The 21,898-nt window shown below is 37.4% G+C and overlaps 1 long non-coding RNA gene across 1 annotated transcript in view; it reads right to left on the bottom strand.

Annotated features, from left to right (window-relative positions):
- The window catches only part of LOC308065280, a 30,200-nt gene extending 9,630 nt beyond the window's left edge, over positions 1–20,570 (bottom strand). The window contains exon 1 of the long non-coding RNA XR_013928729.1: positions 5,079–20,570. This is a non-coding gene — a long non-coding RNA (uncharacterized lncRNA). The remainder of the gene's footprint in view (positions 1–5,078) is intronic.
- Positions 20,571–21,898: the final 1,328 nt, after the last annotated feature.

The following is a 21,898-nucleotide window of genomic DNA, read 5'->3' as shown; positions in this document are numbered from 1 at the left end:
TATAGCTTGAAGGAATATATATACAAAAGGAAGTTCTTTAGAGTGGAGTCTTCTGCTGTTAATGGAAAAGAACTATATTGTCATGAAGGTCACCTGAAGTGTCTCCTAACCTTACAACATATCCAACAACTTTTCTGTAGGTTCAGATAAATATTTTGTTCAGTTGGATGGAGGTTGAGGGTGTGTATTTGAAAGTACAAAGCATTCCACTTTTCAGTGAATGAAATGTTGCTAACTTGGGAAGCCTTGAGACTGCTCATATACCTAGCTACGTTACTGTAAGAAATGCATCAAGATCAAAGCATGAAAGACACTCTTAGTTTTATCTACCACTGGGATATTACAACTAAAGTCCTAACTTTTGAATTTTCAGAATAGATAGATGAAATGATTTTTTTAAGGAAGTATGCTTATTCTTATAAAAAATAGTTTGAAATCAGTAGCATGAATTTTTTCGGGTAATCTAGATTTATGATGGACATATACACGAAGCAACGGCCGGAAAAGATAAACGAAGAAGATACACTATTTTAATGGCGTTTTAGTTAGAGTAACAAATAATTTCTGTGAGTTTGCTAATACTTCTTTAAAATACTTTAAAATACAAGCAAACATTTAAATGAATGTACAAACTTGCATGGGGATTTGTTCTGAAAAATATCAGTTATGGGAGCAAGTTTTCTTCTCCTTTGTAAAACTGTTGTTTTCTTTTATTCTATTTTCATATTTCAGTTGTTTGAAAGGATTGGCTTTTATTTCAAGTGGAATCTTCACTTTGTTCTCTGAAATCTATTTTTGTTAGTGATGAAGCTACTTTATTTTAAAAACATTTGCAAGAGAAATGTGGAAAGAATTGGATTCCAAAAAATCCCATTATTAATCTCTTTATTTTATAAATTATAAAAGCATCTGAGCTTTGTACTTGTCATGTTTTAAGTCCACAAGGGAAAAGAGAAAGGCTTAATACTTAAAATTGTGAGATAGTTTTATGCGGTGGAGGTAGCCATGAGATGCCTAAAGAAATTTAAATCTGGGAGAACTTCAGTTTTCAGTTACAGCTACAGAACTTTGCCATCATTTTGCACAGATGTGTGGACAGTGTGAAAGATGTCCCAAAGTTTTCTCCTAAATGAGACTAGTGAAAAAGCCACCCCAGATGTTCTGACTCTATGTAAGCAGAAAGTTACTTTCCTCTCATGGCTGCTTGCATTTGAACTCAGGACTGAGTACCAGAACAGACAGAGAACTGAGAGCAGGGAAATGTATCTTGCAGATGTGGAATAATTCTGGAAAGGTTTCAAGCGGCTGCATTTCAGGGTTTTAGCTTTGAAGTCATTACACAAGTATGTAAATACATCCATACTTTGTTCCACTGGCTTATGTCAGGTTTCACAGGAATATTTTACCTCTTGCTAGAGCCATAGCATTCAGTTATAAAATTCTGACACTCTCAAACTTGAATTCTGTGTAACTGTTTTGGTGAAAATCATTAAGCCTGCTCAGTAGCTTTCACAGTCTGTAGGACTTAATGACAGATTTCTGATCCTTGACTGTGCTTGACATTTTGTCTGAGAACAAATTTCAGACCAAGACCTATATTTTCAGTGTCCAGAACTCTTTTTACTCGTTGAAACCTGATTTTGAAAGCTGTAAGAAGAAATATTGCTGGTCCATTTCAAGCTAGTCAAAAGGTAAGAATTAGGGCTCTGAATGTTATTTCAGTGTTCGTAAATTTGGAAAAGAAAAAAAAGAAAAAGAAAAATAATCATTCAGGTACTTCTGATACAATTCTATGGATTTATGAGTGGAAAAAGATCTCTCTTTTTATGTTCTTGAGCTTCAGGGTAATCAAACAAAGACAGTTTCTATGTTCACAACACAAATATTTTCAATGAGCACTCAAGCCGAGAGCCCTCCATCTAGGTTATTTCCCTGTGAGTCATTTGTTAATGCTTGGTCAGACTGTATTGAGGTTTCCTGGTCTCTTACAGCAGATAAATCATGGCATAATTCTGTCTTCAATAACTAAGTACAGTTAACTAAAGAGGACATTGAGATACTCAGAGCAGTTTGGCATGGGTACTTTTCGGGAGCTGAAAGCAGCAGGACCTCCTGGTGGCATTGCATTTTGCTCTGTGCTGTCCCCGTACACCCCTTTCTGTCCCCTCCGACTGCACTGTGCACGTCACTTCTCAGTGCCTGCCCAGAGCCACTTTTCCAAGAGCACTGCAGAGCTTTGTATTGCGTAAAAATATGCCAACCTACCAGTTTCAGAAAGGTTTGATCCCACCTCAGACTTTATCTTCTAAATTGTCCATTTTCACCAAAGCACCAAAAATACAGGGGGAAATTAATGCTGCATTTCAACTGATGTTGTTTACAACAACTTTAAAATGTCACCAGCATGACTTACTACTTACTAATGAACTAGTCTGAGTAGTGAGCAGTTTAGTTATAGCACCATAAAAACTTTGTGAGGCTAAATGTGAACTGTTAAAATGGCTGATAACATCATCTTTGCCACCTGAAGGATCTTGTTACACAAAAAAAATCTTATATTTGGGTCACAGGTGGCCACATCAGCAATATTTGGATCCTCACGGTTTTCTACTTTTTTGAAAGTGAGATATGAAAATGCACTCAAGCCTAAAAAGAGATTCAGCAAAAATGTAAAGCAATAAATCCAGATATATCAGGTTGGCATTACTTTATATTTAACTTTGAGAATCCCTTTAACTGCTAAAGAGCAGAAATGTTGATTAAGTAAGAGATTTCAGAACATTACTGAAAGGCTATAAGATCTGATCCCTCTACAGTGCCCATGAATGCTTTCAGGATAATAAATCCTTAAATACAGTGAAAGTGATGCATTAGAGAGTGTCAAAATTATCATTTGTCCCAGACAAGCTGGTGGTGAGTATGCATATGTTATTAGTATGTGGTCTGATATAATCTGTGAAAAATGACTTTGTGAGCACGGAGTCACTCCAGTAAAATATCTTAAAATGTTTTTTTTCTGTGCTGTGGATGACAAGGGCAAATTTTGGATCATTAAAAAAATTCAAGAAAGAAAACAGTTGAGCAAAAGGGAGCAATACTGTTTTCTTACTAGACATAATCTTAAGAGAAAATTATCTTTTTTTCTTAAGAAAGTTTTGCAACGTCCAACAGTTAATATGAAAATATTAAGCATCTAGCCAAATTAATCCCCAAATTTAATGCTAATCGTAATAACAATACAAAAATTACAATATACAGAGCTAGATGAGAAAGTACAGTTTGTACAGTTTGTTTGACAGTAGGTTAAATCATAATTTGGTGGTTTTGTTTTTTTAATTTTACAGAAATAAAAAATTAACGCAACCCTTTTGTTATATTTTCTTTTTCCCTTTCTTATACAGACATAGAGAAAAGACATTTCATATGCAAACTTCAAGCAGTATCTCAGTTTAGCAGGACATTCAGCTGGAACAAAATAAGGTTTGTTTCTAAGACAATCTATTTTACAAGTCCACTAAGGGAAAAGGAGGGAGGAGAAATCATTAACGACAGACTGGGGCAAAGTTGTTATCATGAATGGTTTATTTTCTGACAACTGTTCTTTAGTGAGTACCAAGTGATCAGAATATGAACAGCTCTGATAGGTCCAAAAAAGAAAGATCAAAACTTTTTGAAAATATAAAAATAGAACCATTTAAATAAATTTTGTTTTTAACATAGCCAAATAAATTTAAAAGGATTACACAGCCAAAAGAAATTATAACTTTGCTTTGGACTGAATTAAGCACTTAATTAATTTTTTTTTCCCCTTTTATTTTCATTCTGGTGAGATAAAGCTAACATTTTCTGTTTCAGATCAATCAGAAATTCACTTTCTGAAATTATTTTTTTAGTGTGCATAGATACACACACACACACACATATACATACATATATATATATATATATATGTACACAAAAATGTATTTTTTCCCCCCATTCTTTTCAGGAGGGAAATCACTTTGCCTGAGCTGATAGCACCCAGCTCTACCGTGCCCACTGTTGAAGCAGCAGGTTTAAGGCTGCTGATCCGAGAAGGAGGGTTACAGCAGAGACAAGCCGCAGCGCAAAACAGGATTGACCCCAGCCTCATAAGCACTGCTGGGCTTGTTGGCACCGATCTCTCTGTTAACATCACGGCATTAAATACCAGAGGAGAGGGAGGGAGGAAAGCCAGCTGTGGGGAGAGCAGAACACCAACAGATGTTTGGAGCATCGCAAGGCAGGGCTGCAGCAGGGTTTCAGCATCCCGGGAGAAGCAAGGATGCTGCAGGGATGAAGGCAGCAGCATCCAGCACCGCAGAGCCGGTGGGGAAGCAGTGCTGGGTCAGAGGGGCAAGGCAAGGCAGACAGCAGTGAGGCTGGCTCAGAAAATATCGAGAGCTGCTGATCTGCAAGAAGCAGCTGGAGATGAAATAACAGCTGCTCTGTGGCAGAGGGCAGATATCCATCAAAACTAACAAGTTACAGAACTAATTAAATTCCCAGCTGCTTTTAGGCAAACGAGTAACAACATTAATTAGAATGGCTTTTTCCCATCTTCACTGGTCAGAGGGCACTGGCCTTTTGTTTTGTATTCAGACTATACTATTTGAAACCGTCTCTGCTATCTCAGGGGGAAATGACTGAAAACAAACACTTTCAGAAAAGGAGTCTGAAAATGTCTGATGTTATGACATAACATTACTTATGTTTGGAAAGGGTCCAGAATTTCCTGTTCCCAGAGGATCCTGGTCTCAGCAATCCCACACAAATATCTCTGTGCCTTGGCAAATTTTTTTCTCCCCCCCCCCCCCAAAAAAAAAACCAAACCCAACCACAACCAAAAAATCAAGTTGGACGGGATATAATGGAAGGGTTACTTTCTAATTCTGAGTTGCTATGTACCACATAGGCAATGACAGAAACAAGGTACTGATCGGACACAGCAAAGCATCATAACTAATACAGAGTCCTAGTGCTATTCGGTTGCTTGAATTTGGCTCAAGGATATTTGCATTTTTAGCTGCATAGCAGCAAAACAAGAGAAGAGCACTCACCGTGTGCTTTAGCCAACAGCCTGGTTGTTCAAGCAGTGATCTGTGAACAGCTTTGGAAAGTGCCGCCTTCTAACTTCTTCTGCAGGCTTGATTGGAAACAAAATCCAGCTCTTTGACTTGTAGCTCTGGCAAGATTTGTCACAAGAAGAGCTGAAACTTGATCCTCAGCTGGGATTTTGGTGAAAGAGGCTGTGACTCCTGCACGCTGCTGGGTTTTGCTGTTCCTGGGGGGGGTGTTAGCTGTGAGCACGTCTGGACAAGGCTGTCCCAGGGTGGCAGATGTCATGGCAGCCTGCAGCTGGTGGAGGCTTTCCAGAACAGCAGTTCGTACTCTGTTCCTAGCAAAAACCTTCATGTTGTGCCAGGAGGTACCTGAGGAGTTTTGACAGATACTTTACTGGTTGGACTGTGCTGGAGAAACGTCTTGTGATTGTTCTTACAGATGTAGAGACTTAAATTCCTCCCAGTTTTGCTTGGGTTTACACAATTTATGTCTTCATCTGAATGCTCGCTCTAACCAATGCATTGGGGTAGGATTTCATCAAGACTGATAAACACTTCTCTAACTTTAAGATACTGTACAGTTTAGGTTTGCTCCTTTTTGAACTGTGGGCTCTCAAGAATTGAACTCCAACCTTTGGTATTAATTTTCTAGTGTATTTTGTTTTTGGACAAAGCTAGGCACTATTGGCTATCAACTACTCAGGGTATACATTCTGTAACGCTGTATAGCAAACCACATTTAAATATTTAATGCTGTACAATGGCACAACTGTGTTAATGTCTTTCCCTCAGGGGTTTATTCCATCAAAATTAACAAATGCAATTAATCTATGCAGGATACTTCATTTTTCTGTTCCAGAAATGTCCAACATTTTTTGCTTGAAACGTTTTTACATTTCAGACTAGAGTTCTATAGTTGGTTTCTATTCCAGATTTACAGCTCATGGCAACAAATTACATATTTTTCATAGATAACACTAATAGTACTAGTAGTTTATGCAGAGTATAATGCATATAACAGGCATAAGCTATGCTGAAGGTTATCCGTTATTCACTTTGGAGCTGATGAGTCCACATTAACCATGAATTCAGCCTGTGTCTTAATTAATCTTAGTTTCTTGAGCTCCATCACACCTTCATTTTACAAGTCACATATGGACTGTCAGCTCTTGAATGGGTCTTCTGCTCATGATCAGTCACAGCCTGCTGATATAGCAGAATCAGAGGTTGAAAACAGAGGCAGCATACTTCAGGAATTACCTGACTCTTGAATTTTATTTCTTTTTTCTTGATATAAAATAGTTTGAATTTAGTGCATGAAAAGCATGCCACAAAGCCCGTGTTTTGTGGTGGATCTAAAATATAGGACTTTGAGAATCGTGTAACATATTTTTTATTATGTTATTCCTTGCTTAGCTACTTTATTAAAGAAAAGCTAAACAATCTTTGTTTGCATGTATTGCAGTTTGAAAAGTTGGCACAATATCTAAGCAGTACATGGATATTAGAAGCATGAAGAAACTAAAGATACCAAAGGAATTCATCTTAGAGCAGCTTTAATTCCATAATAATAATCAGATGGATTCAATTTAGGTGAAAGTGTAATACCAAGCTCAGTTTCTGTCAAAAATAGAATGGAATTTAATTAATTATTCTGTTCTACCAGTTTATCTTCATGATGCGTAGACATTAAAGATGTCATGAAATTACAGTATATTAATGTCAGTGTGAAGCTATTTACATCTACCCTGTGCTTTGGTTGCAGTATAGGATACACAAATATAGCATGCTGAAGATTTGATGAGTAACACCTTTATTATGCCCATTGACTATCACTAAATTAGAACATAACACCCCTGGCAGTACACATGACAGCTGCACGAATGTAAAATGAATTCCTTTCAGATGTATATTACAATTAATGGCATGTGAATTCATAATGATCAAACACTTCTTATGTCCAAGATATTTATCAGCTGTTCAGAATACAAAAAGTTACCAGCTCATTTATGTACCCTTGGAATGAGTGGCAGTTTTGGATAGGCTGGTAAGTGGCAGTTCAAAGAGGTGGAAAAATCATTCTCTTATATATATGCCATCTTATTTGACACCTCCATAATGGCAAAGGTTTTACAATTGCATTTAAAGTTGATGATTAAGACATTCAGGGGTCCCAGGAACCTCCAGTGCCTGTTGTTCACTGCTGACCCTCTTCTCTCATGACCCATTCAGTCAGACCAAAGGACCAAGCTCAACTTTTCTCTAGAGAAAGCTTTATAAGTAGGGCTGGGGGCCTGACTCTATTTTTGTCTCACATTGCCATGCTTCAAGATACACAGTTCTGAGCATCTGTATAGCATCTATTCCAGTGACAGCTGGATAGCATCATAGATATTAAGAGCAGTTATCCAAAAGGCACTTCTCTGAAGAAGAGAACTTTTTCCCTTTCAGCTCAGATATGTCTTTTAGGTCCTCATTTAGGAGGGAGGAGCCACATCACTAAGCACTTAACAAGCATCCTGTTATCCTTGTCTGAAACGTTGTAGGCCATGTACAACATCTAGGATTACCTCTGAGGAGCTAAGTCCAAGAGTGCTCTCCATTTGTCCTCATAAGCCAGCCTCCTCTATCATCTTCATTTAGATGGAGAAAAGAACTCCAGACACAAGTGCAGACAGGAGCCTAACAGTCTAACATCAGTGAAGTAGCATGAGCTGAAGAAATAACAGAAACAGGAAGATAACCCAGGCCTGGCAGGGCCTACTGAACTGTATTCCCCAATGGATTGCACAGTCTGGGAATAACTCTCACGCTCCACTGTCATTTTGGACATTTATTTTCTGACAGCTTTATTTTGTCAACTAGAATTACGGAGTACTTACAAATGGGAGCGTACACTATTTCAGATACATAAACTTGGTTTCACCTGGATTGCAAGACGGTTTATCAAGTTCTACTAATTGCACAGTGTACACATGCGTTGACTAAAGCAAATCACTGGCTTCTAATGTGTTTGGCATTAGGCAAACACAGCAAGAAATAGCTTTACTTCCAAAGAAGGTACAGGCTAGCCCTCTGTGTAAGCTGAAATTGTGTGTCTTGCGCAGGGAACCGACAGGCTTGGAATACACCTTTGTCCTAGAGTGTGCTGGAGAGCTTCTGTGAGCAGAGCATTCCAAGCCTGAGGAGCAAAGACTGAAGATCTGTCTGGAAAGCAGGTTGACTTCAGCAAAGAAAATCGTTCTTGCTTTTCTCTTCCACTAAAAGAGGAATGTCAAATAGAGGATTTAGCAAGAAAGATGGTGAAACTCAATGATAACCCAACCACAAGGCAATAATGGGTGAACTCGGTTCTGCAGTACCTTTCTGTTTCCTTACTGGCTGCCTCTAGCCTAATATTTAATAAAATGTCCTAATGTTTTTATTTAGCACTCTATTTAAAACCTGTTTTAGTGTAATCAGTGTTTTTCAGTTTGTAACGTTGTATCGCTTTAACTCAGCTATAATAAGATAAACGACAAATACAAACCCACACACGTAAAATTTTAAAAAACAAAAAACAATGAATGCTCCTGATATTTGCTCATCTTGCACAGAATTTTTACTCCTGAATAATATGAAATTATCCAAATCTAATCAACTGAATCTTGTTTAAAAATTCAGCACCTATTTTTATTTGTATTTGATTAGCTGTGACTTACCAAAGTTCTTTGAATTGCATCTAACTGGTTCCATTTCATCCTTCAATGGATTCACATATTGTGTTTGTGTTATGTAAGGTCTTGCCGAGAATTTGTTCATATTAAATACTCTGAATACTTCTTTATGCACCATGAGAGATGTTAGACTTTCAAAGCCTCAAAGACATGTTTAGAGATCTGCTTCGAGATCACCTTTTTCACAAATAGCCAAAAGTATGAAATCTTACTATGACTATGTTAAAATCTTTCAGGCTATTACTTAGTATGCCACTACAGTGAACATCTTGGTTCTAAAGACCATAAATAACCTTTTATTTCTTCTTAAAGAGAAGTAATTTCCTTGTTTAGAATTGAAAGAAGTGGCAGAAAATCAGCTGGCAATCTGTAACTAAGGAGCACTCATTTTAATGTTATCAGGCATAGAAAACAAAGATTTTCTTTTTGGTTATGAAATATATACACTTGAACCACCATTGCAAGTGACTATACAAGCAATCCCATTTAAGATATAAAAATGGTAAAATAAATCAAGCTTTAGGCACCCTTTAAAATATTGCAGTTGCAGCCATAATTGGTCTGATAGCTCTAAAACAGATTGATTTCTTTCTGAATCTCTGATCTTCATAATCCAATGAATCACACAGCTTAACCAGACTAAATCATTTATTGCTATGTACAGCTAAATTTCTTGACAAGTTCAAGATTAATAAAGTTAGCACCCCGAACCCTCATTACTTGACTCTGGAGCTTATTTTCTAAGCTTTCATTCATGTATTACTCTTCAGCCTTCTACGTAATGCTGGGGTCTGCATAAGCCTGCGAAAGCTGTAGAAACTGAATTTCAATCACGCACGCAGAATCAGCAAATAATAAGCTGACTTCTGAAAATGTTGGAGAACGGAGCGGACTGGAAGGTGACAGGTTCATATTCTTCTGCCTCAGCTCAGCAGCACATGATGAAGTACTCCACACTTTAAATGCTGTTTCTCTGGAAACTGGAAAGCATAGAAGACAGGTAGATGTTAATCTTGCTTCTGGTTAAGAAGACCACTGTTACTGGCAGGGGTTCCTTCAAAAACAAATGAGAACTTTCATTTTTATGAAATTAGTAAAGGACAACTGAAAAAGAAACACCTATAGCAGGTGAGTTACATGACAGGATGATGATGATGAGGATTTAAACATCCTTTTTGTTTCAAAATTTGAGCTCAAGATACTCCAGAAGTAGCAGAGGAGGGAGACTCATGTCACCTCGGACTCTATAATATTATATATTATAGGGTATTATATGGTATTAGATTATATTACATTATATTTAAAATTAAATAATATATTATTATTTAATGGATACTATACTACATAAAACCATGTAATAGAGTAGAAAATCATGTATTTTGTATTTTATAAACTGCAGACTAAAACCTAATAATTAATAATTAGGATCTGAAGAGATTATTAAGGGCTAGTTCATAAGCAATTTGTTATATTTCAAGGTGGATGCAGGCAAAGTGCTGATATTCAGGACTATTGTTTTCTCACTGAAACCATTATAAGCTACTGGTGTCAAGTCCCTCTAACCAGCAAGTGAAAACTGTTAATTAGATGTTAATAAATGTTGGGTTTCCAAACGTTCCTCCCAGGTGTGAGGATGTTAACCTGGAAACTTCTGTACAGGCTAAGGAATTCTGTGACTTATTTGCTGCAAGTGTTCTTTCAGAGATCAATACGCAGGATCTACTATATTTCACAAGCTCAGTACAATGCTTCAAAAGACCCTTTAGCAGAGCTCTGTCCAGTCAGAAGCTGTGACTCATGTTCCCTGACCACTGATAAGAAATGGCCTCGGTGCTGCAGCACTGGTATTTCAAAGAATGACCTGTGGAGCTGTGCTTCCAGGAGAGGAACAAAACTCAATACAAGAGAAAGAGAGGGCAAGAGCATGCGAAGACTGTATCAGGGAAATGTTTCACAGTGGACATTGTCTGGATGATAAACCTGTGTCAAAGGTGAGATAAAAGGCGCAAAGAGAATACAATCATCTCTTTTCAGTTTGCATGAGTATGTCACCCTTTCTATAAATACAGTAGTACGAGTATAGTAGATGACACCCAGTGAAGGAAGTATTCATCAGGACCTGTTTATTCAAACATCAGCCTTTTTGTTTGAGCGACTGTCTGTGAACAGATCTGAATCTGATAGGACAAACACAATTACACATCACCTGGGCAAATGGGAAGCTAATTGATCAAAACAGGGTGAGGATATAGCTACTTCCAGCTCTTAAGAAGGTTTTTTTTTCCCTTCTTGCCAGTAATTTTGCAGCGTTGTGTAATTTTTTACTCTAACTTCAGTCTCATCATTGCAATATTGACACTTTGTTCACATCTGGTAGTAGCTTTGGCTCCATGCACAAGCCAAAAAAATTTCTTTTGATGTTTGTAGCTGAAAGAAGCATTTTCCCCCACAAGAATCAGAATCAGAAATCCTCTTTACTCTGGAATACAAAAATAGATCTCCCCAGCATCTCTGCCACAAGAAAGAGAGTGTCTTTGCAGATATATCTAAGTTGCTGCTTTATGTCCTGGGGTCTTCATAATAGATAAAATTTCATATTTATTGAGGTAGCAATATTGATGCAAGAGACTTAAGTCTTTGAAATATAAGCACATTTCACAAGAACTAGACTGGAAAATTAAGCAGTCAAATTCTAATATTGGGAAATATTCCTTTTCTTGCTTTGTCTAGAACATCACTGAGAGATTCAGTTAAAAAAATGGTTCTTTCTATTTTTTATTTCCAACATGATTCTTTCAAAATGAAAAAAAAAAGGGTGAGAGAAATTTCTAGATAATCTTAATTTCATAATATATTATTCTTTACTCTTTTCTGGAGTAAATTGCCACTGTTCCATTGATTTAAACTGTCTACATGAAAAATTAGTCCTATACAATGGCTAATATGAAAGTTTTCCTTTTTTCATGCGGTGAAAAATGACCTTCAACAGCGTAGGCAGGGAATGGCATACCCGCCCACATATCCAGCCACACATGCACTCTCTCAGCTGCTAAAAGATGACCTAGCTCCAGCCTAGTTCCAGCACCGCACCAGGGAACCTGGATTTTCTGCTGGCACAGGACTGACTAGCTCTGTGTAAAGCCTCTCTAAAGGAAGTATTTTTGCAGCGTGGGATTATCAAGGGTAATGTCAGAACGCAAGACTGTAGCAGACTATGTAACAAACTACAAAAACAAGCAAAGAAAAAGGTAGTTCAGGATGACACTGAAAAAAATATCAATATTGGCATTATCATTCTGAAGTCAACAGATTTATGATAAGTGCAATCACAAGGGTTATGTTTTAACTGGCCATTTGAATTACTGATGCAATTGGGCAATTAGAAATTAATTAAAACATTATTATTTTTACCTTAATTAATTGAAAAGATAAGTAGTGATGGGTTCAAAATTATCACTACAAGAGAAATGCATTTTTAATGTGTAACATGAAACATGAACTTCATGTATCAGTGATTCCTATTTAATTAAACAATTAATTATCAATGTGCTCATGCTTGATGTAAGAACTACATGTATTGATCACGTACAGACATGTATTCAAAGGTAAGCATAGATTGTTATGCTACTGCTACTCCAAATTTTTGTATAGCCGTTATACCATAGTCTCTTCCTCTATTACTCAGACGAAAAATGGAGAAGCCACAAATAGAGATCATGTCTTGGTCAGCCCACAAATTCTTCTTACAGGAACATTTTCTTTCTATATGTGGGCTATGCTAAACTAAACTGGATTGTCTTCATATGAAATACCACCTTTAGTTAGATTTCTACAAACAGTTATCAGCTAGCAGCATCAGCAGAACCTCTTCAGATTCTGGGAGGTGTAAAAATATTCAGGCTGGAGGGAGTTTCTCTTAGCAAAATGGCTTGAAGAGCGCAGCACTCAAATTCAGCCATTCTGTTTGGCTTGTCATTTAAGTCTTTGATTCTCTATGTGGAGACAATAGAAGTGCATACAGGCCATAGGGGCAAGCCGACACTGTCCCTTAAAACCACAAAAGTGCTCTGAAGGCAAGAATATGAAGGATATGAAAAGGTCTTGAGTCCCAGAGGAAGTCCCAGGGAACGTTCTGGCTAGTTGAATTCTACAATTGTGTTAATCATCATAAGTATAAGCCATATTACAGCATGTTGTACATGATATGAAGGCGGACAAGTCCCAGAGCTGCCTCTTCCCTTTGTTCACCTGCCTAAACCCAGCTACAGTCTGTCCTCTGCTTTGATTCAAATCCATCTCTGAACTATGCCATACATTAAAGGCATGGCTGAAAAGCACATTCTGCTTCAGAAGTTGTGGTTGAAAAAAATACCAGATTCTTAGTTTTAGCAATTTTAATGAAAAAGTTTCCAATTTGGAAGAGTGAAATGCTTACTCTCTTCACTTGGCAGACAGCTCAGAAAAAGCCTTCACCTACCTGGCCACTAATGATCCTCACAGAGACTTCATTGTCCAGCCCAGCAGGCTAATCAAAGATGCTTTTCTTCAGCCAGTTCTGATGACAGAAGGGAATGTATTCATCATCATTCTGAAACTTGCATAAAGGTTCATTATTCCAGAAAAGAGAAGACAAGAAGCCAGCAGATCCTGTAATCTATGAAAGTTTCCATCATTGGACCAACTGTAAAACATTATACAAAGCAGTGTGAGGGCTGCTCTAACTTTAGCCCACTCTCTGGCCCCTCGTGCTCTTCTGAAAATTTCCTGATCTATCATATTTTCTTCTGACTGCTCTCTCCTCCATCAGCCTCAAGGATGTGGATATTACAGGAGAGGCTCTTCTGACTCTGTGCAGGCTGAGGATTCCTTTACATATCTACCTATACATGTAAATAGATACGCTGCCACAAAATGTGATTTAAATGATGAAGCACCTGAAGAGGGATAATTTAGGTTAAAATAGGAGTGTCTTAGCATGAATTTTCAAGTGAGTATTCTCAGAAGATGGTTAAGAATATTGTAGTTATCTATAGGGCTTTAGAAAAAAATCTTTATTTATAATTAAGGACATTGGGTCCTTTTCTGCACATCTGTATTGATATTCAATAACGCAGATTAGTTTATAACAAAAAGTATTGATTTGAATAGTTGAGGTTTTGCAATTTCTTATGGACTACCAAGCACAATTCTGTTTTTCATTTTTTAATTTTCTTAAGTCTGTACTTCCAGATGTTTGGACAGATGCTGTTGGCAAGGAACACACAGTCACATACCTCGAACTCTATACTGTTAATTTATAGTAATACAGAGAAGATTAATGCAATGTCCTGCATAGATGTAGATTGTTTATAGTACTGATTTGGGTGTGAAAAAGTTATTCACTACTGTTTGCTCATTACTTTTAGCTAGGTTATCAATTAAATCTCAGATCTTCACAGAACATGTTCCTTTGATCCTGGCAGCTATTGTGATTAAAATTTAATTAATGTGACATATGTGATGTCCTGTGAGGACTCAAGAGGACCCCAGGATGCCCTCCAGGTCTGTTGATTCAGTGAGACGCCCTGCTTTGGGCACTCTAACTGGGGTGATTTTTAAGGGCCAAGTAGCCAAGATCTGGCCAGCATCTCTTTTGGTTTTTGGCTATTCAGACTTTTCCTTCTGTGGCTTTATATCTTTCTTGTACTCTTTGTAGACCACTTTGCAGTCTGGACTCCTAGGCATCAGAGTGTTGCCATTAAACAAGACCCAGTATGCAGATATCATGGGTTTGATGGATTAAATTATCATTAAAAAAAAAAAAAAAAAAAAAAAAGATTGTGTGTATTAAAGCTCTACCTCTATTCAGGCAGAAGGGAAAAATTAAATTCAGGGAACTACATCTTAACTGCTCTTTCTGAATACACATTCACTTCAAAACAGTCCTGAAACATGGAGACTTATGACCCATATTTTCTAGCACAGTATTGCCTCTTATAAATTCCAGTTTTAAAGTCTAATCCTACTTTGATTCCTTCTAACCATGTGGATTCTAATAATGCCTCCTGGAACTGAGATCTTTCAGCTATTGCTGCATATTTTTTTGATAAAATCCACATCCTTCTGTTTCCAGCTGAAACAAACTTGAAAAAAAAATTAGTAAGTATCAGTACCAGTTTATTAAACCTTTCAGACTTGTAACTTCCTGCTGTCAGCCAAAAATAGGATTCAGTACTGATCTAGGGCCATCATTTGCCCTTTTGCTTTCTCGTGATGATGATTATTAATCATTTGTCTTATGACACCAGCAGCATGCTAGCTGCTTCACAGTTAAAAACTAAAGAAGAGATCTCTGCTTACAAAGCCTATCATCAAAACAGAAAAAGAGTAGGAGGAGGTACAGCAAAATTATCATTGAGCAGGAAGGTTTTGCTCAGCCTTTTCTGCCCCATGACTTTTTTCATGTGGATTGTTGAAAGGGTAAAATTCTGTTTGTGTGTGTGTGTGCTTTTTTGGGGTTTTTTTTTTGGTGCAAAATTTACTTCCTAATGTAAAAGCCACAGGAAAAAATTAAGATTGATCACTATCTTCAAGCAGACGAGCTCAGGTCATCTGATACTGGGTGAGGGCAGACACAGTGATGTCCTCACACTCCCAAGAGGTGCTTCTAACTATAGCAATGCATGTGGGGGCCATTTATGCATTAATCTTTCTAATGCCAGAATTGCATGCCTCTGGCTTTGAATATCTGAAAACCCCTGGTGGCTAAGGCAGTCTTTCAGAAGAAAGGAGGAAGAAATCAAACTCTGCTTTCCTAGGTCCAGCCACAAGGTTATAAATGGTGGATGCTGCCCCTTTCAACAAAAGAGGCAGCCTGCTCAGGCTTTTTGAAAGAATAATGCTGCGAATGTGCTATTGAGAAATAACATATTTTTGTCTTCTAAATCCCAAATCCAGTTTCCTTCAGCATTGGTTTTCTCCAGAGGACTTAGGGTCTGGATAGAAATGGGTTTGCAAGCACACTGATACAAATACTGTGCAATGCTCTGGGGGCTCCCTGCTGTTTATATCCATTTCTGAGGTGCCTGATTCCCTTTCTGTAAAGAAAGCCAAGTGCCTCAGCACACCAGTGAGTATTTCACTCTGAGGGTCTAAAAATTGCACTGCCAGATTTACCTATCAGAGGCATAACTCGTCATTCTCAGAGGAAGCATATACCTACTCTCCGAGCAAGCACCATTAGAAGAAAACACAGTAGTAACCAAATGAAAATCTATCTGGCTCCCACACTGGAACTGTTGCAGCATTGCCTTTTATACCGCCTAGGTTATCTAGCAGTCTTTTACTAAGTAAGGATAATTAATATTCAGTCAATAGTCGGTAGGTCTTCAGCTGTGCCCCTTGCATATCCTTAGCAATGCAGCCTTCTCTGATGGGGGTGCTCTGGAACAGCTGCTGGCGTGCGTGTTTGGGGACGTCAGCTGGGCCACTGTGTTTCACAGATAACGAAAGTAAGTTATTTTAACAGAAGAGTGCATTTTGGGTAAGATGAAGTTTTCCTGTTCACGTGCGTGTATGCAGCCTGGTTGTTGACAGTGGGTCTTGGAGTGGGGTAAGTACCACTGATGAGACACTGCTTCCCACAGCCAGTTTGCCATCTGTTCCCAGTCAGGCTCTTTGGTTTTCTTTCCCTGTATTTGAGCTGTAGAGTATTTCATTTTAAGACATCCCCATCCAACAGCCAGGATTTATCCTGTCATAGGATGTTTTGGGAACTGTTAAGCCCTCCAGTGTGCAAGCCCTGTTGCTACAAGCATTATAACTTGGCTTTTAACTTCAATTCGGTGTTAGCATTCCTGATGCAGGAACAGCTGGGCTTTTTTTCTATTTCTAAAAGATATGGGCAAATCACGTGACACAGCCACCTGCAGAAACTAGTCTTGCCTGAAATGGCATGTTGCAAAACCAGCAAGGAATGGAAGTCTTGCATTAAAAAGGTGTCTCAACAGCATTATTTTTTCCTAATAGTTCCTAAATAGTTCCTGAAAGACTGGGGAGAAGTAATTCCTGCAAGAAATCAAGCAAACAAGGAAGAAAAGAGTAATATGAGAAGAACAGGGAACAGTATCTTTATTTTTACCGAGAGGCATATACTTCTGAAATGGTCAAAAAATGACTGATATCAAGAGACAAGCATTTACACTAGGATATTTGTCCAATTTGTTATTCCCTCTCTATATCCAAAATGCATAGCATTGGAAAACAAGGTGTTGATGATTAATGCTACCAGAAAGTTATTCCTGAAACAAAAGAGGGAGACTGTTGTTACAAATTCACTTTTTCTGATTTAAGCAATGTGGGCTGAAACTCAAGCAAATGCAAATATACTGAGACATGTTCATTTACTGATCATTCTAATTTTAAAAAGTCAAAATATCCTTGCTCTTTAATTTAACCACACTGTGTATGTATAAACATCAGATATTTTTATAGCAATTACTATGAATTAAATACCTCGCAACGTGGAGTCACAACAGCCACTAAAATGTTACTTTCCTCTGACAAAACTGAGGTAGTAGAAATCCTGAAATCAACACATCCAAAACCTAGACCATTTTTGTAAATAATGACTTTTATAATATTTCACTTTAATTAAAGTTACAGTTCTGCAGAGATTGAAAGGACAGAAGTAAACCACAGAAAGTATGCAGCAAGCCTAGGTTTGTGCATCCGAGTGGTAAAAACTAATTTAAAATAGGGAGTAAACGTTGGTGAGAATCAGAAAACAGTAAAGTAAGTACATGGTAGAGAAATTGCAAAGAGCACCACAGTATTAGAATGTTTTGCAGGCACTGGGGAAAAAACAGAATTTATATAATCTTGTTTTTTATCAGAAAGGAGACATACTTATGAATACAAATACAAAACTCCACCAAGCAGAAGATAATTCTTAAGAGAAATATTTATGTGACATACTGAATGATGCTGATAACTTCATTTCTCAATATATGTGCATATATAATATATGTTTTTTTGACCTGCCCATAGTGTGAGACTGTACTATAATGAACAGAATATCTATGCAAGTGACAATGAAATATTCACTAAAGCAGTCAATACTGCTGAGATACAATCCAAGGTTAAGAAACGTGTAACCTTGAGACTGAAAATAGCAAACTTAACACAGAAAATATTTTTGTCACCTAGTGAAATAAATTGAAAAATCTATAAATCTAAGGTTGTTGCTTGCAATTGTTGTTGAATAAATTATTGTATTTTTCTGTGACTTTCAAATAGAAGAAGTTTAACAGTAGCCTAGTCTTCTATATTTTAACTAGGGATATGGGGAAAAAAAACCCACATTTCATTAACATCCACCACTGTGTCATGTCAAAATATATTACAAAACACCATACTAACATTTTGAAAACAATTGTAAAAGCTATTGAGAGAAGATGGTTATGACCTGTCAAAATGCAGCAGACACATCTTCAATGAAATAAAAAAGCTACATTATTGATCATAATATTTTCTTCTAGTAGGGCACATAAAAAAAAAACAGTGCAGCATTTTTTTATGCTCATTTGACTTCATTGTTTCATACCAAAGCTTCATGAAGTTGAGATTCTTCTGCTCTCATTTAGACGACTGAAAGTTGGGCATCTAGCTTGAAACAGATTACTATAGATTTACTTTATAATCAATGGAGAGAAATCGGACTCTTTATCAGGCAATTCATCCCATTGTCCACAAAAAGCAAGAATCAGTTTCCCCAAAATAGTTATCTTGGGCCTCTAGAGATCCAAATATCTACATGCACTTGGCAGATGTGATGCAGGATAGGTAGGACACCTACATCCCTGTGATATGCAGCCTGGTAACCTGAAGTGCCAAAAGTGACAATAGATACCTGTATTGTGACAAAGGAACCTTCCCTTGAGCATCCAATGTAGGAGTCACTCTCTGGAAGGCTCTACTCTGTTTCCCTAGCTATAAAGGGAGCCTAGGATGATGACTTAAATGCATATTTACAGCTTTAATGTACAGATATTTAATTTGGGTCCCACCTTTTATGCTAACATGCTTCCTATAATAATCCACATAATACTTTACACACACAAAGAAATAGATCCTGTCTGCTTTATATTTGCTGTCATATTGTTGGCTTCAAGATAATTCATATCAAGAGAATCTATGCAAAAGTAATTTTCTCAGGTGGCTTTTCAAAATGAGATGTACCACAGCAAAGATTAATTTGAGGGGAGGAGGGGATAAATATAGTCGTTCATGAGACTGTTGCAGTATCTATTTTTAGATTTTGAAACAAAGGTGAGAAGAGACAATAGGTGTTAAGGGTAAAACTATTCTCCTTAAACATTACCTTGGTTTTGCTGTGTTGCCCTGCTACAGGTTGTCATACTGCCTAATACTGCCCAGCTAAGGGCAGTATTAATTTATGTCCTTAATTTAGGTTTATACAGCAAGCGGAGAAACGGTGAGTTAGAGCAGGTGCCTCTGTAAGTACTCTGAACTGCCTTCTAGCATAGCCAAGTCCGTGCTTTGACTCTGGTCAGCCAAGAGGAGCAGGCGTCTCCTCTAAGCCATTTCAGTCCCGCTTCATGCTGAACACAGACAGAAGGTTTTACCTGCTCTTGTTTTGCCTTTTTTGTCTGCTTCTCTGTATGTTCATATAAGGAGGCAGAAACGTATGTTCACATCCTCATTTGCCTGCTTCGGGCAACAGGTTAGAATTTACCTCTTCAGAAAATCTCCTGAACAATGGAGTACATATAAAGTAAATGTCTGTTACTTGTTCCTATAGAAGTGGTTTCCTTTTGTATAACTAATTATCACTGGAGCAAAGGCTCAGATCTAAGATGCCTACACCTGACATGGGCACTCCATTATGCCAAGTTTTCTATTTGTCTCCCTGGCCTAATGAATGCTTCTTTATTTCAGGTATGAACTGGAGAAAGCAATAGACACGTTTCTCAGACTCATTCCTTTGAAAGTGCAAAACTGGAATTCAAGTGGGTTTTCTGACATCTTCTCCAGGGAAGAAAGTGAAATGGGGTCTCCACAGGCTGTTTTGTTTTATGCCTTATCTAAGTACACTTTTTGTGACTTGCTAGTAGGAACCAGGCTGGTACAATGATGATATGATTGGTGCATATGCAGCTCCAGAGTCAGAAATTTACTCATTAGAGAAGTTAACTGGTGGAAAATTGGGTGCTTTACATAAGGCAGCAAATATTTAACAAGGCCCACAATGTGGGCTCAAAATGTGGAAGTCAATTTAATGGTGGGTAGACACCTGCATACACTACGGATCCAAATATGTACGACAGTACTTTGTAATAGACGGCAGATGGCTTCTTTGTTGTGCAGCATACATGCAAGAGATGAGTACAAGGTACTTATTTATAAAGTCTGCAATGAGTATAAGTACTGGTTTTGTTATATAGTTTCATCATGTAGTTTACATAAAATTATATAAGATTGTAACATTTCATTACAGGAATGGTTATGCTAAGCTGGTTCTTTGATAGCATTTGCATTCTTTTAAGTGTCTCCATAATGACAGCAACAGTAATGAAAATAGTGGGCTTGGGGTTTTTTTTGTAAATAGGCTAGAACCAGCTGTCGTTTTTGGTAGTATAGATGAACAGTGCTTTATAGAGCCAGGGGTAGATAATTTCTAGGCAGATTGTTTCTTAGTTATTCTTAGAAGAAGCATATGTGCTGCATATCAATGCCAGGAAATCACTTGCAGCAAGTGTGCTGGTAGCAAAAAGATGCTAAATTTGGACTACACATCCATTTTAGCCAATGATATTACAATCACAGACTAATGTAAGTAAGAATGGGAATGTAGTGTGTGTGTGTGTGTTGTGTGTGTGTGTGTGTGTGTGTGTCCCGTAGGTTTAGGTGTTAAAACAGAATTTCTGAAAAATGCTTTTACAAAGAAATTCTGTGGCATCAGCAAAAATTATACAAAGTTAGTTACACTAATAGTTTTAGGGATATTTCACTGAAGTTGTTCAAGGGATGCTTTTGCATGATTTGGAATTCAGAATAACTTAATTGCTTAAATTTCATCAAATGGTACAGTGTAACTGATCCAACTCCAAATTTTCAAACTGGGTCACTATTTTTCTCAGGGAATCATGGGAGGACAGAAGGTATGTCTTCAGAATTAGTAAGTATACACGAGGTAGGTGTTGTAAGCTAGCCAGCAGAAAACCTAATGGCAAGGTGAGTATACTGAGAGTCTGCCATTTCCCCCCTCGTTATTTCTACAAACTAAGAAGCAACTCAGCAAACAAGACTGAGTGAATGCTAGAGCTGCTTTCCTCAAACTGTGAATGATGCACCAGAATTATCCTTGCCTCTAAAATGTAATTCAGCTTCCTCTTATATTCATAGTAGTAGCAGTACTCATAGGAGTATTTCCTTATTTTTCTCTAAACAGTTGGAGAACTTTCTTTGGTAAAACACACAAAGCGACCTTGCAGGTTGCATACCAGGCTATTAAAATATGCTGAATCAAAGAAAATAACCTATTTTAAAAAATAATAAAAGTATGTATCTATTTATATATATGCAAACAAAAATAATTAGAATGGCAAGATATGTTCTCTGAAAATTGTTCTTTGGTGCAATTAAAAAGCCTAAGGAAAAGTAAATATAGTTTTTCAATCTTGGAGAAACTCAGAGGCTGTAGAATTCTGTATTTAAATGGCATGACATGGGAAACCATGGTTCTGACTTTGTCCTATTGATCTTTACTAAACTTAAAAAAAAAAAAAGCAAAGAAAAGAACAAAAGACAAGGTTTTGGAAAGTTTATTCTTATTAAAAGGTATTTTGCTTTCCCCGTTAAAAAATACACAGCGTAAAAAGTACTCCACAATTTTCTTCTAGCCATCATTTATCTGTTTGAACAGTGCAAAATCAGTGGAAGAGAAGGAAGATTGTACTGTATAAATTGTGCTTCTGCTTTAAATCCAGACTGCTTTGGATGAAAAGTTCAGAGATTTCTACAGTGGCATGTAGAAATCCTAGTGGATTAGATAGCTTTGTGTAGGCTGTGAAAAATGGGAAGCTAATTTCAACTTGGTTA

This window comes from Falco punctatus (genome assembly GCF_963210335.1).
Source record: "Falco punctatus genome assembly, chromosome: 6".
NCBI classification, from domain to species: Eukaryota; Metazoa; Chordata; class Aves; order Falconiformes; family Falconidae; genus Falco; species Falco punctatus.
Note: the sequence above shows the minus strand (reverse complement) of the source record. Positions and strands in the feature narration are given on the sequence as shown.